This window comes from Falco punctatus, assembly GCF_963210335.1.
Source record: "Falco punctatus genome assembly, chromosome: 10".
NCBI lineage: Eukaryota > Metazoa > Chordata > Aves > Falconiformes > Falconidae > Falco > Falco punctatus.
The window spans coordinates 34,722,608-34,737,722 of record NC_137590.1 but is presented as its reverse complement, the minus strand read 5'-3'; the positions used below and the strand labels follow the sequence as shown (position 1 = coordinate 34,737,722).

Here is a 15,115-nt window from a genome sequence, read left to right as displayed (position 1 = left end):
AAAACCGTAAGGTCCTTAGATGAATGATACCACACAGATGAACAGCACTTATTTCAGCTTTAAACACTGCTACTCTGTCCATGGCCTTGGCCGCAGCACAGCTGGGCGCTGCCCCATTCCTCTGGGGACACAGGGAGAGCTACGGGAGCTGATCTGGGGCTTTTTTTGGCTTAAGACCCTACTTTGGCCCCCAACTGAGCTACAGCATCAATCCTGGAGCAACAGCAAAGCTCACACACTCAGCAGTCAGTGCCTTTAGACAAGCACTAATAATGCACAGGCCGGCGGGTGGCTGGGCCAGACAGCAGCCGCTGCAGGATGAAGGCCAAGTCCTCTCCCGAAGCAACCCGGGGCAGAGCTCCAGCTCTGAAGAGCGGGCAGCCCCCTCTTTCCAAAGTCACTGTGTACTAACAACTACTCGTTTCAACTTCATCAGGATCTTCCAGCTTCTCCTTGCATTCTCTCTTCTGTTTCCACTCCCTTTAATTCTGTTCTTCCCTCCCTCAGTACTCTTCCCTTTCCTTTCTCCAGTCTTTTCCATTAACACATCTCATCCCCTCACGTCTTGCTTCATGTGACGCACTGACCTCCTCCTCTCATTTTCTGAGCCAAATAGCCTTGTCTGACTTAAGAGATGTTTCCACATTTAAACCCTGCAGTTATGAAAGTGATAGAAGCAAAGGGTGGGAGTTCCATGGAGTCGGCACAGATAGGCAGTGCGGTGTTTCAATCTGTGGTACACATTTTTAGATAAAGTGTCGAGAAGATTGTTTGCTTCTGCTAGTTTAAATAAAATGAAAGGGCACAATTCTGAATGTGACTCAATACTGGGGACACTCTCTGAGCTACTTTAGGTAAGCAGTGCGGTACAGAAGCAATGCCAACTGTAATCACTGTAGGTCCTGGTATCCTGAGAAATTAATCGAAGTAGCTACTGCAGAATAAGTACTTTCAAGTGGTTTCAAGAGTTTCTAAATAGACACTCTTACTCCAGACAAATGTCCTCATAGGGGATTATATCTATATCATTAACCTAAAAAAGTTTCTCCCAGGAAAAATCCAGGAGTAGGCAGATCTAGGGATTTGGCTCATCACCCAGAGAAAACTTTCCAATCAAATTCACTTTCCCTACAGCTTTTCTCATTTTGTTTCAGCTTCATTTCAAGTCCTTACTGTGTACTTGGGTCCCCTCCCCTACAACCTGCCATCTTACAGAAGAAACCAGAGAATGAAAAGTATCTGCTGCATTGTGGTGAAATAGGGATAGGAATAGGAATTAGCAGGGCTGTAACGAGAATGCAGCATTTCGCCCTCCAGTAAAGCAGCCATAATAGTTTGTGGGCTGAAACCAGGAAGATCTTTCATTACACCAGGCAAGGAGCTAACGAACATAGCTTTAACTTGGTGCTGCTAAATGCCAGGCAGACAGAAGACAGGGTATGTATTGCTGAAGAGGCATGCTCCAGGATATTATTATTTTAATATCTCTTTTTCCCCCAAGTTGGCCAGTCAACACTATTACGAGCTGGATTGAAGGCTTGGAGCTTGTTTCAGATCCCTTGGGATAGATGAGAATCTTTGAATGCAAAGGACTGTGGACTTCAGTGTGGCTCTTATCCCTCACTGTGAGTTAACAAAAACCCAGCAGCCAAGAATTAAAAACAGAGGATCTGCCTCTTTACCACCTTGCTCCCTCCTCTCTGCCTGGTGAAGTCCTGACCGAAGTGTGGGGGGGTGGGGGGAGGAGGGGGGAGCTAACCTGCTATCGTAACAGAAGGAAAACGTCCTGCCTTGTGTTTATAAAACCCTATTGCTTTGAACACCGTTGAGAAGTTCAAGCTGCCAATAACTGCCATTTGCTTTTAAGAAGTCGTGCAGGCTGGGCTTCACAGTGAAGGGAAAAAATATACCAGTAAGAACACTGATCAGAGGGTGTGCAATTCACCCAGCCTCCCAAAAGCTGACCAAGTATGTGAGCAGCAGAAAGCAAATACTCAGTAACATCTCTGACCATATAAAATTGCTCCTGTTTTCACTCTTTTTATCCAGTCTGAGACAATCTTGTCACCTTTGCTTTCAGAAGCCTGATTTTATCTTTTTATCACTGCTGCTACAAGACAGCTTGACTGCAATGAACACGCTTGTAATTAAATCAGTTGACCCAGAAAAAAAAAGTGCTAACACCTGTCTGGATTAAAAACCAAATACAAGTGAACACTCACTCTGACTACAGGTAGACAATGCTAAAATGCTGGGACTGATCATTAAAAGAAGATGGGAACCAAGGTCCCCTGGCTCTGTGCTTATGCCACATTCCTAAGCTTCCCTACATTTTCTACAGTTTTAAGCCTGTGAGTGACCTACTTAAGATAATGTAATTAAAATAAGCAAGAGTGTAATCATGTTTGCTTCAAGAAAGTCTAAAGTTTCCCATATTTTTTCCTCAAAAAGCAGAGGCTTTGTTGGATGTTGTACGTTATTAAGATAAAGCAAATTATTTCTGCAGAGCTGTTTTAGACCCCTTTTAGAACTGCGGATATTCATTTACTCACACAAAAACGTGCTTAATAATATATGCCTGCTCTACTTGCTTGTTTTATTTACCTTACAGTTTTCTCTAATACAAAGAAAACTCCCTCAAAGGGACAGGTTTTTGGGGTGCCAAGCCCAAGATCTACAGGACTCCAAAACCCCTATAATAGTACAACTCTTCATTCAGGCTTCTATTAATCAGATGCTGTTCCTCTTTGACTCAAAATGTCAATACAAAGCAAAATAGCATGCTTACACACAGAAAACTGCACACCCACCCTCAGTCCGTTTTCTCTGCTTCTGATTTGACTCTCTGAGCTTTCTCCTAGCCACTCAAAAATCATTCCTACTTATAGTGCCTCCCAAAGACCACAATCAAATCAAATATTTCATCTGTGTTCCCAAATGGAGAGTGTGTGTGCATGCGTGAAGGTGGAATCAGGACATCATGAAGTACCGCAGAGAGAACTGGACAGCAGAATACCATTACAAAAACATCCCAAAGCCATTAAGAGATTTCAGCTGATGTCAAACATGTCTGGACTGGCTGAAAAAGAAAAAAGTTCAGTTTAAAAGACAACTAAATACGCCGTGGATGTTGTCTACCCAGACTTTACAAAAGCCTTTGATAGTTTCCCACAGCATTCCTCTGGAGAAACTGGCTGCTCATGGCTTGGTGAGCTTGCTATTCGCTGGATAAAAAAAATAAATCTGCTGGACACCGAGCCCAAAGCGCAGTGGGGAATGTGGTTACACCCCACTGGTGCCAGGCACCAGCAGTGTCCCCAGGGCTCAGTACTGGGGCCAGCCCTGTTTAATGTATTTATTGACCATCTGGACAAGGGAATCAAGTGCACCCTCAGTATGTTTGTAGATGACACCAGGCTAGGGGGTGTTGATCTGCTGGAGGCAGGCAGGCTCTGCAGGGGGGTCTGGGCAGGCTGGGCCGATGGGCCAAGGCCAATAGTATGGGGTTCAACCAGAAGAAGTGCCGGGTCCTGCTCTTGGGTCACAGCAACCCCACACAGCACTACAGGCTTGGGGCAGAGTGGTTGGGAAACTGCTTGGAGAAAAAGGGTCTGGGGTTATTGGTCAACAGCCAGCTGAACACGAGCCAGCAGTGTACCCAGGTGACCAACGAGGCCAACAGCATCTTGGTTATATCTGAAACAGCGTGGCCAGCAGGACCAGGGCAGTGATCATGCCCCTGTACTGGGCACTGGTGAGGCCGCACCTCAAATCCTGCGTCCAGTTTTGAGCCCCTCACTAGAAGAGGGACGTAGACGTGGTGGGCCGTGCCCAGAGAAGGGCAACGGAGCTGGGGAAGGGGCTGGAGCACAAGCCTTACGAGCAGCAGCTGAGGGAACTGGGGGTGTTTAGCCTGGAGAACAGGAGGCTCAGGGGGGACCTTATCGCTCCCTACAGCTGCCTGACAGGGGGGGTTGTAGGCAGGTGGGGGTCGGTCTCTTCCCATGTAACAAGCGACGGGGCAAGAGGAAACAGCCTCAGATTGTCCCAGGAGGTTTAAATGGGGTATTAGGAAAAAATTTCACTGAAAGGCTGGTCAAGCATTGGAACAGGCTGCCCAGGGAAATGGTGGAATCACCACCCCTGGAGGTATTTAAAAGTTGTGTAGATGTGGCACTTAAGGACACAGTTTAATGGTGGACTGGGCAGTGCTAGGTGAACAGTTAAACCTAATAATGATAATCCTAATAAAATAATAAACCTAAATGAAAATCCTAAAAGGTCTTTTCCAACCTAACAATTCCATGATTGTATGATTCTAAAAATGGCTCTTACTCCACCAGGTAAATGGAGTCTTTGTTCTACTGTATTAACATTAATATATTAATATTACCATGATAGTTCTTATTACCAACAGTACACATTCAGCAGCAACACCAGTGAGTACTTTAAATTACATCTGTCCTACTCTTCACAGCTAAGTCTGCTCTGGGAGCAGGAACCCAAGTTTGCTCCAGTGTGCTCCTCCCCTGCGGTGCCTGACCATGCTCCTGCAGATGCTGGGATGCTGGCAGTGCTAGAGGAAGACAAAGCTCAACCTGAATTTCACAATTAAGAGGTAGGGTGTGCAGGGCTTAAAACTGCTTTGTAGGATTGAAGTATAAGCAGCTTACCACGGAGGGTCTGGAATACTGTTTCTAATCAAATCTAAATCTCCTGAGCACCATTTCACCTGAGCCTAGATTTCTCCTTTACTGTAGAGCTGACACTCCAGTCTGCGAGTTCACATTTCATTGGAAAAAAGTAATGAAAGGAGCTCCTGTATTTCCCATTTAACATTTCAGCCTTCTCAAGGGTAATAAAACAAAACCTCCCTACAACAACAGATAAGTCAGACAAATAAAATGTCAAACTACTTTAGAAATAAGCTAGTCAAGATAATAGAATAAATCTCTTGGGTAGCCATTAACTGCATTCTTTTATACATTTGGCAAAGATGCTTCCAGAGGACGTGTAATGGCTAATACAAAAGGATGTGTGCTATTTTTGCATCTCTTCTTTAAAGTTAATCTAGTGCTGACAAAAAGATACCTGATTAATATCTGGGGAACCTAAAACCTTCCCCACATCCTCAGGAGGAATGACACCACTGACAGTTCTATTAAACTAAAGCAGAGGCTGCACAGCCAGACAGAGGGAGCCCTGTGCTGAGGTTCCAGGGCAGGGATCCTCATCCCAGTTCTCCTGCCAGCCAAGTGACCACGGGGGCAAACTTATTTCTCTGTTACATATATCCACAGTGAGGTTAATCATATTTGACAAAACACTGAGATCTATCAGCACAAAGCTCATTGCAAGAGCTCTGTATTTTTATTACCACCAAATTCCCTGGCTGCACCCATAACAGAAAGGGAATAAAAAAATCCGTATTAACCAAACACCTAAGTTGTGAGTAAGCCGACAATATGGGATACAGCCATATTTATTCTTTTGCATTGCTTCCTGCAAAACAAAGATGACAGTAACAGCCCATACTAATAGTTACTCAACATCACAAACCAAGAACATATCAGTTAGACATTACTTTTCCTATTATGCTTTCCAAATGACTTGTCATTGTCACCATAATACAGCATTAAAAATACTGCACTCCTCAGCCTCTATTTTTGATCAGCCAGGTGCTCTGGGAATTTCTGTCTATCCCTAGTCATAATTAAAAGTTGTTATTCCCATTTTCAACGTGGCTTACTAGCAATTAAATCTACTTGGAAAGAAACAACTTGTTTTTTTCTTCCATAGAAATCATTTACTTGTTTTTAAAAATGAATTAGACTTGCTAGGTTAAAAAGCTAATTCTGATCCCTCCTTCTGCCTAGATGTTATTAATGAAGTTTCCTCATCTCCCAGTGACTCTCAGAAGAGCTGGAGAATTTCAGCACCTCTCGGAAGGTGACCAGGGCTTTCAGAGAAGGTTGCAATATGATAATGAAAGCTCTTGCAGCAAAGCCCTGTTTCTGCCCTAAGAGCACCGGGATGTGCTAAGCAAAGCTCCAGCTTATGAGCTGTCTGAGGAAGGAATTTTTGAGGACTGTCTGGCACAGTGCGGTTCTTTCTTTGACTCAGGCGCACACAGAGGAGCAGAGAGAAACTCTTGTTTTGCAGATCTTTTCCCTGGGCTCAGGTTTCTGGTCCTCTGCTTTCACAGTTTGGTCTAAAATTGAGGTTTCACCTTCATTATTTTTGTTGCCATTTATACTCAGGGAAAGGGCTTCTCGAAGTGAGATTTTTCACTTTTTATTGATTACAACTGTTAAAGGAGCCTGTAGGTTTTCTCCATCCTGTCAGCCCCAAGGTGTTTAGCATGTCAAACCAGTCTCTGTCAGTAGTGAGGCAAGAAGCAGGAAGAGCTAAAGAAAACCAAAAACTGGTGGGGAAAGCAAAGCATTACTTGTCTCCACAATGACTCCACTCCTACCGTCAGGCACGTGGGCAGAAAATCTTTTCGTGGCACTAAGATCGTTTTAAATCTCTCAGAGTCTGCAACCTGAGAGCTTCTGGAATATACTCCTTGTCTGTGTGTAAGTACTGCACAGGCACAGGCAGACATTCCCCTCCCTTTCTGCCAGGGAAAGGAAGGTGATGACATGCTATTTTTCCACCGCTCCATTTCCTTCTCTGCACAGCAGAGGCAACTGTTTTGGCTAAATCTCTAAATCTCACCTCCCAGTGACACTGCTATTGAGGTGACAACTCATACTGCTTGATTTCAATGGTGAAGTACTACTTGGGAAACTCACACTTCTTTCATAAAGTTAAAGTACAAACACTGTATCTATAATCAAATACGTTCACTGTCAGTCCAAACAGACACTCCCAGCACTCATTCCCCATGTTTCACTATCCCTTACACAAGAGGAAAAAAGGGGTCATCCTTAGCCTGTAAAGAACATCTTAAAGACTCAATATAAAAAAAATCTGCAGAGAAACAGATTTTGCTCGGATTTTTTCCTGCACAGTTTATACAGCAGTGTTTTGCACAGTGTCATAAGGATGAGGGATTAAACATGGCCCTAAGAGCTGTATCCTCTATATAGCGATGATGTGTGAATATTTACAGTAACAAAGCAAATAAAGAAGACTCCTACTCTTCTCCGATCCTCACCTATTGGAAGCTGTGCTTGAGTTAAATATACAATCACACAAAACTAACAAAATCATCACTGGCAATGCAGAAAATTGGGTCAGTCTGGCTGCTGAAAGCCTGTGTTTGTTGAATCTCCCTGGCCTAAGCCTGTAATTCAGTCTGAGAACTGAAAGCAAAGTTGCTTACATTTTGACACAGTAATTCAGAAAACAAACCAAACCCCTAGCCCAATTACAGACTCTATTAGGTGGTAAATTATGGCCGCTCTACCAAATTAACCTGCTACGTTTAACTGGAAAACCTACATGGACAGAACAGCCCTTCTGAAGGGCCTGTAATAACAGCAGATGTTTTAGTCTTCACAGACAACAGAAATGGTGAAAAAGTGACAAAAAGAGTTGTTTCCTAGTATGAATCACTGATCTTCAATTGACTCATTTCAATTATCCCAGGGTAACATTAATGATATAGCAAAGATATTAATTCCAGTTGTAACTAACATGGAAGTCGATACAAAGAGAAGCAAAGAAAACACATTTTCCCACAAAGAATCAGAGAGCTAGGAGCTAGAGGAAAAGGGTCACTGAAAGTCAGGCAACAGAAAAATTCCTGATAGACATCAGCTTTTGAGAGTTTGAGAATAGCAGAGTCAAAAGTTAATATCGATTAACATCAGATGCCCAACTTCAACTCTGCTTCACCCCACAGACCTTGGTCAACCCCCCAGTTTGCATGTGCTGCAGAAGTCCACAGACCTACACGGATTAGTAATTATCACCCGCAGCCCCCCGTTAAAAGGCACACCACGCAGGGGTGATGGCTTTTCTGAGTGTCTCCAGTAGCTTGCCAGCAGCGAGTGCTTGCCATTTGCTGTCATGTGGATTTTTGGTTCAACTGCAAACTGGAAATTATATTTCCTTTCAGATTTCTGACAAAATCCAACTTTCAGCTGGAGGTTGGGGCTGGTCACTATAACTGTTTAAAGGAGACCAAAATAGGAAGTACTTAAGATAAATAAAGGGGGAAGACTAAGCCTCCATTTAAATGCTTCACTGCTTCACATCCACTCACGTGGAAGTTATTACAGTGCTTTACTTGTAGCTTTATTCTTCCAGAAGATTCAGAAATATTTTTCCCAAGAGGGGACTGAACATAAACTCCAATGTATCGCCATCTTCTTTTTGCCCTACTTCAGGAGCTGCACTCTGCGAATTTATACTAAATATACCTCGGTGCCTTAATCATTTGTTGCTGGGTGGATCAACTATATACTTGCAGCAACTGTGCCAGATGCTGCAGCACCTCTTTTTTGATCTGTTTATCTGTCCTTCCATTACCACAGCACGTTCTTCAACACCTCCGCTGTTTTTATAACATGATTGGAAGCACTTGGCTGGTTTTATTTGCAGTATTCAAAATACACAGGCTGTGCACAAAAGACAGAGTTTCAGGGAGAAAAGAATGAAGGTATATTTCACGCATAACTTCAGCAGACAGGATTTTTTTATTATTATTATTATTTTTCTTAAACATTGAAGCCTCGTAATATATCAACCTTCATCATAAATGCAAAAAAATGATCTGGCTTGGAAAGAACAGAGTTGCTTTCAGCATTCAGGTAAACAGTACTCTCGTCACTTGAAGCTATATTAGTTTGCCAGTAATACTAAAAAAAAAAAAAAACAAAAAAACAAAAAAAAAAAAAAAACAACCCACGATCCTGGGATAATTCAATGCCCACTTCAGTCCCTTTACCCAAAGGGTTCAGCACAATGTCTTTCCAGGCCATCCCACTCCAAGGGAAACAGAGAAACACAATCCACATCAGCAGTAAGCAACAACTCCACTACCAGCCTGATCCATCATATTAATTATAACAGTTTCTGCAGACTGTCTTTTCTACCCTTTAAAAAGCCATTCACTGAGGCCTGAAGTTCAAATGCAATCAGCCACACAGAACTTTATTCTAGATCAATAAATTGATCACAGCCAGTCACATACCTGATGCAGGAACAGGAGCTCAGAGCACCTGACGTGATCCCAGTTGACAAGGTGGCCTCTCCACAACCAGCAAACCACAGACCTGCAAAACAGGAGCCTGTGTGTCAGAAGCCACGTGTCTTTTGCAAAATACAAGGCAAAGAACAGTCTCTAAACATCTTTCAGGAAGGACAAAAGAGACCCTCCTCATTAACTGAACTAAAATCCCTGGGTTGAAAACTAACAGAGGGAAACTTGGCATTGTATGGGAGTTCTCAGTGTAACCGTAAAGGGGTGGTGCATGGAACCTGTAGCTTGGCTGACATTGTCATCAGAATGACAACACCCACCAACAGCAGTGGGAGCAGAGCATGGGGGAGACACCACGTTCTCAGGGTGGTGGGGTCAAGCTCTTCACTCTCAATGGGAACTTAAGCTCCTCTCTCCCATAGGCAAATCCGAACATCCCACACAGCATGTTTCCACTTAGGTCCAAGTTTCAAGCATTTTGTTAGAAAGGGTAATGTTATCAGATTGTCTGCATAATCTGAATCACATTAAACACTGGATCAGAGATGAGCACTTCATGGACTTCAGACTCAAAAGAAATGCCTACATAAATTCTACACATCCAGAATATGTAATGTATAAATGCACTTTTTTTTTTTTTTTTTTTTTTTTTTGGGGGGGGGGGTGGTGGAGGGGAGAGGCATGGTTTGTTGAAGAACAGAAAATAGAAGAAACTATTACTGCCAAGTTAATCTAAAGAAAAATCAAGTATCAGCTACCCAAATCAAAATAAGTGTTTTCATAAAACACTGAGCATTAGAATCTCTTTATTACCCAATATTTTGACTTTTTAGATATTTATGCTTTTGATCTTTTTTCTCTATAGCCACAAAGATTAATTTTTAATTATGTTTTTTAAATGAAAGCTGAGATCTACCCAAAATCTCATGCGTCCAAAATTCAGAAATTGGAGGGCTTTTCATAAACTAAAAATAAAATAAATAAATAATATTTTAAAAATCATCAATCAAACAGCAGAAAGTGTCAGCAGTGGGATGATACTGTACAAAAGAATGAGATGACTGCACTGGATTAAACCTCCATCCCAAGTCAGGTCATTGTCCACATGATGCTCTGAATTAAAACTTAGCTTCACAGAATCACAGACTAGTTGAGGTTGAAAGGGACCTCTGGAGGTCATTTGGCCCAACCACCCTGTTCAAGCAGGGCCACCTAAAGCAGCTGACCAGGATCGTGTCCAGACAGCTTTTAAAAGATCTTCAAGAATTGAGACTCTGCAGCCTGTCTGGGCAACCTGTGGCAGTACTCAGTCACCCTCACAGCAAAAAAAAAAAAATGTTTCCTGATGTTCAGACAGAACCTCCCATGTTTCCATTTGTGCCAGTCGCCTCTGGTCCTGTCACTGGGCACCACTGAAAAGAGCCTGGCTCCAATCTTTGCATCCTCCCTTCAGGTATTTATATACATTGATAAGATCCCCCCTGTGCCTTCTCTTTTCAGAGCTGAATATTCCCAGCTCTCTCAGCCTTTCCTCAATGAGAGATGCTCTGGTCCCTTCATCAACTTGACTCTCATGATAAGACTCATGCTTCTTCACAACTACAGAGAAGTCTTCCCAAAGCCCACAGGGCACTTGGCAGATGCAGGTGTTTGATCCTGTTCTAATGCAAACCGCCTGGGAATCAACACACTGCCAACTTGCTGCCAGCAGATTTTAGTAAAAAAATGGCTTGGTGACACAGCCCTTCTTCCAAGGGCCCTGAAAACAAGTGATTTATCAAGTCCTATGGCTCTGCTCAACTTTGCCCACAGTCTCACCCCCCACCACCCCAGTCATGGACCAGCTAAAAGCTTCTCTTTCCAAGCCTTTCAAGTGGAGCATGCTATAAGCAGAATAACAGAAGTTTTGAAGCCAATGCAATGACTGCTGTACTTATTGTTTCAGGTAGGATTAGTGCACTTGGAGTGGTAGAAACCAGCTGGAATGGACAATTAAGAGTTCAGACTAATCCTCAAAGACAAGCTGCTTAAAGACCGAATAGCCTAACTGAAACCAGTGAGATCAGAGAGTGATTTAACTCTTTCAAAAGGCCTGAGAAGCCTCTGACCCTTGTTTTCCCAATAGGCTTTCCGTGCCTTCAGATCAAAGTCATCCAAAAAGGTGAACTTCAAACATCTGTTTCAAGCGAAGAGGATGGCACCAGAGAATGTCTTTTATTCAACCAGACAGACTCTGCAAGAACACACACAGATGTTCAGCACTCACATCTTCTACTTCTTGAGTTAAATAAAAAATTATAATTTAAATCTGTATGTTCTAATTCCTGAATAAATGAGATAGATTAATTAGATTAGACAGACAGAAAAACTAGGGCCATTCCTTCCCATTTAAGTACACACTCAGTTCAGGAGAAGTACTGAGAAGGCAAAAAAAATACCCATTGCATAAATTAAACAATTCAAGTACAGCATTAGAAAATCTTTCAAGTAAGAAGTAATCCTATAAGAGAATGGAAACTATGAACCACTGATTGCACTGATGAGTCTTTACCCACTTTTGAACTCTTCTGACGTTTAGAACAGCATTACTGCATCAGGCCTGGTGTTGAAAGTGCCAACGCAAGGTACAAAATCTGCTTTCCCCCGTTAATGTAGGGGGATGCACCGAAGTGCATCCATGGTACAGGAACAGATTATTCACAACTGAAAAAATGCATCTGAACTATTTTCCAGCAGCTCTCAAGAGAGGATTTTATAAAAGTGAGGCATGAACAGGAAAACATCTTGGGAGAGCTCCACATATTAAAAAGGATTTTGCTGGGACAAATGTATCTTTTTTTCTCTCTCTCTCTCATTTCCAGCTTATTAGAACAAACAGAATTCCGTGCTTGTTCCAGTTTGAAACAGGAAAAGCAGCAAAACCAACAAAAATTTTAGTAAAATTAAACTTGGAGGACTTGTTTCTACAATGTACCCATCCAAAGTTTCCGCCTTGTTTCCAATCCAAGAAAGTGCTTGCGTCTTATGTATCACTTAATCTAGCTTGACTTATATTCTTAGAGACAAAATTTGCCTGAGTTAGATTCTTAGAGATCACCACAACTTCAACTACTCCAGTGTAAATCCTTTCACATTTTAGCCCAGAGATCTACATATAAAGATACAACTGACCAGGCACATAGTCCAGAAACAAATTCTGGACTTTTGCCTGACGCAGAGGAGCAGCTCTACTGCCCACCTAATGAAATGTATCTGTAGGCAACATTACTAGAATGGCTTCTTCCCTTTTCACGGTTTTTAATCTTTTTGTTTTATGAACTTATTTTTTCATGTCTGCCAGAGAACCAGACTAATAAGAAATGTCAGCATCCATTTTGTTGAAAACTTTTAAAACCATACTGGCCCCATCAAAATATTAACCACAAAGCTGTTCTTTAAACTTTATCATTTAATTTTCAAAGGGTAAAAACCCCAAGATCTCTTTGTTGTCATCATCCACAGTTTTTTTAAATCTGGATGCTCTGTTAGCCCATTACTATGGCTGTTGATCGTTCACGGAGGTTAACTCACATTATTGCAGATAACAAGCTCAAAGCCTATGTAACTTCAGGCTTACTTGACATCAATCACATGTGACTTTTCAAACTCCTGCTACAGAATTTCCCTTCAACGAAAATTAAGCCTCTGAGCTTATGCTTATGTATTCAGCCTAACCAGTCCCAGTTAAAGCAAAAGAGACATAAGATGTAGGGTCAAAAAAATGTTTCTGTCCCCTTCTTTTGCTTGGTGTTTTTTTAAATTCTGCCTATCCTGGAAGGAAGAAAGCACTGAAAATGTTTTGATAAATTAATTGAAAAATTTTATTTAATACCACTGCACTCAATACTTTAATACTATAAAAAAATTCTAGGAATATGCTTAGCTGATTTTTTGTATGAGTCTCAATAGCATTCTTAAAAATGCATACCCAGTGCCGACACTAAAACATATCCAATCATCTTAGAATCATAAATAATTTCTTTAAAAGCCTGGTACAAAGGCAGAATTCATTGCTCTTCAGCAGCCACTCCAACTGATGAAGCAAGCTCAGTTCCCAGGGGGAAGAAAAATATCACAAATGCAAACCAGAAATGTGAAGGGCAGTGGCAGTATGGCCAAGGTTAAACAGATCAGATTAAATGAATGATATTTCCATCATGCCCTAAAGGCAACTAACAGGGCGCTGTGTCTCCTGGGAGGGAAGACATCTCTAGCTCAAGGCCTCCCTGCCCTGGTACCCAAGGTTCAGCCTTGGCCAAAATCCAGGATTAAGAGCAGGTCTGAGCCAGCTGACGGGGACAACCAGGCAACTGAAAGGAGTGAGGAATGCTCCAAATCTGGATTATGAAATATCTAAACACCGCCAACGTGAACCAGGGTCCTTGCACTTGCAGCTGGAGAGCAGCTCTCACTAGCAGCATTTTGCAGGTAGCTCCTATCTGGCAGTACATTTTTTTAAGCAACATGGATTACGTAGCACCACCATCAGTCTCCTACACAGACACATCTAACAACGGTCAAGTAGTCATTACCTCCTCGTCTCCCCCGATGTGCAAGGCTCCTTACCACGAGAAGGCTTGTCAGAAAACAATTAAAAAAAAAATACTGGCACACTGAGGAGACTGTTTTTCACCAGGATGCAAAACACATTTTCCAATCCTTTATGAAACATTTCCTTTCAACATTATAAACTGAATTGTTTTCATTTCAAGGGGAGGAACAATTGACAAAATTCTTCTACTGTCAATAAAGAGTCATCAATTCTGACATTTCCGTGGAATAAGTGATGATCAAAAAAATCATTTTGATATCAGAACTTGACTCCTCATTGACATCACAAGACACACACACACACACACCCAGCACATTCTGGCAGAGCCTGCATGGTGCTGTCTGAAGACAGCATCATCTGCAGTGCCTACTACCAAAAGACAGCTTAAAGCCTGAGGTATCAAAAGCCAATTGAATCTGGAATTCCTCAAGGTATGGCATCCTGTAGCCGATTTTTGCCTTCTCTATATATTCTTTTCTCACTATCTGTGGAGATCCTCAGGGATCCCATTTCTCTTCTCCACATCTCCTGAAGCACCAGAGCAGAAAGAGAAAAGGGACTGAATTTTCTTTCTTTCCCTTGACAGAAATACACCTACTCCTGATGGGCTGCATAGTACCAGAATGCTGCAGTCTACTATTTGATAAGAAAAGGCAGGAATTACGAGCTTCGCAGGTTCCCAAATTCAACACAGCTCTCTAAATATGTTTTCCCTTGCCCTGTGTATTAGCTTGGCATAGAAATCAGCAATACAGATTCACAAGTAAATAAAATTAGAGCTGAGGCTGGAAACCTCACTACACCAATAATACATTCCAGCAGCTCAGAGATGCAGTACCACGATGAATAGGACAGTACTGAGTGACAAGAAGTCACCCAGCTCCACCCTCAAGCAACTCAACGCAGCTGAGGTATTCCAGAGAATAAAGCCATATTTGATCTTTTCCTATTTCCTTATCTGATTTAGTTTAGTAACAGGTATGCCTAACCTGTCCAGAAGCCAGCACGGCCCTGAGGAAAACAAAACCTTGGATCAGGCTCCTGAAGGTCACAGGACCAGATGCAGAATGGAGACTGCAGGGGAGTGAGGGTATTACCCCTGTCCGCGGAGACCCAGCAGGCTCCAGGAAAATGTCAGGGGCCTTTCACAACGCATTTTAGCTCCAACACGCGAAAACAGAAAGATTATAAAATGTCAAGACAATTCAATCTTTTGCTTTCACTTGCAAACAGCAAGCCATTTATCTTAAGAACACTTGAGAGTTTTTGATCTTAGCTGATACTTGGAAGACATTTAAAACAACAAGATAAGGCAGGTAAGTCCTGCACTCCTGCACATGACTTCAGACCTCTGAGAGCAGGGACAGATA

At 42.3% G+C, this 15,115-nt stretch overlaps 1 protein-coding gene across 6 annotated transcripts in view; it reads right to left on the bottom strand.

The window, feature by feature from the left end:
- Window positions 1-15,115, bottom strand: part of TSPAN4 (tetraspanin 4) — a 443,427-nt gene that overhangs the window by 282,421 nt on the left and 145,891 nt on the right. For all 6 annotated transcript variants that reach the window (XM_080405636.1, XM_080405637.1, XM_080405640.1 and 3 more), the window contains one exon: window positions 9,146-9,227. The gene's annotated coding sequence lies outside the window, so the exon portion shown is untranslated. The remainder of the gene's footprint in view (window positions 1-9,145; window positions 9,228-15,115) is intronic.